At 35.1% G+C, this 1,005-nt stretch overlaps 1 protein-coding gene across 1 annotated transcript in view; it reads right to left on the reverse strand.

The window, feature by feature from the left end:
* The window catches only part of cbfa2t2 (CBFA2/RUNX1 partner transcriptional co-repressor 2), a 65,250-nt gene that overhangs the window by 63,402 nt on the left and 843 nt on the right, over positions 1-1,005 (reverse strand). The gene's annotated exons all lie outside the window — the stretch shown is intronic.

The raw sequence follows: 1,005 nt of genomic DNA on the forward strand, positions 1-1,005 counted from the left end.
CATGCATTTTTTTTCTCCCTAAACCACCACAGCAGAATGAGATTTAGACGTGACAACAACAGTGTCTTTCAGTCATGAGACTTTTCATTGCGTAACTGCTGTGATGCTGGAATTGTTGGTGCTGCCCTGTGATAATCGCACTAACTCGACAGAAGACATGCATTAAAAAAGAAAAAAAAATCACAGGATTGTAGGCAACTTTAAAAAAATATGACTTGATGGTTTGATTTCACCCTAGATGCTTTTAAATATTTGCATACAAGCGATTAAAAAGTCATTTTTTAAAAAATATTGTGTCAGCAGTCAATCGAATTGCTCTGATGTCATAATTCTGCTGCTCACACCCCTTCATAGAAAGAACAATACAATAGCATTGAATGAATCCTCAGGGAAAAAGCTGCAACATATTTTCTTTACTTAGTTGGAGTGGGTTTACTGCTCTGAAATGTGTGTGATTACACTGCACTCACAGAGATCCAATTCTAATCTGATTTTGATCCACATTTTCAAAAGGCCTGATTACCATGTGTGATTCCCGGCCCCCTTTACACTTCCTTTGAGTTTTAATTATGAGAATTATGTCACTTGAACCAGCCCGAGATAGTTAGTTAGTTAGTTAGTTAGTTAGTTAGTTAGTTAGTTAGTTAGTTAGTTAGTTAGTTAGTTAAATAAATAAATAAATAAATAAATAAATAAATACATAAATAAATAAATAAATAAATAGGTGTGGATTTTGAGAACCACTTCCTCCTCTCTGGGAATGTTGAAGTGAACTTTTAGACAAAAATAGCACTTCGCCATCATTGTGTGGCATCTATAGGCCTTTATGGTAGAATGTAAAGCTTTTTCAATTGCTTTTTTGCGGCAGTTATTGGGCCTTGCTAAGAGGAGAGGTTCATTATCCACTTTTTGTGACACTTTTGTTTGGTGGTGTGGCTGTGTTGTTTTTTTTTTTTCTAGTGTAAAACATGTGCCTTGTCCCAATAAAGGTTGGGAAATCCTGAT

This window comes from Festucalex cinctus, chromosome 8 (genome assembly GCF_051991245.1).
Source record: "Festucalex cinctus isolate MCC-2025b chromosome 8, RoL_Fcin_1.0, whole genome shotgun sequence".
In the NCBI taxonomy this organism is placed as follows: domain Eukaryota; kingdom Metazoa; phylum Chordata; class Actinopteri; order Syngnathiformes; family Syngnathidae; genus Festucalex; species Festucalex cinctus.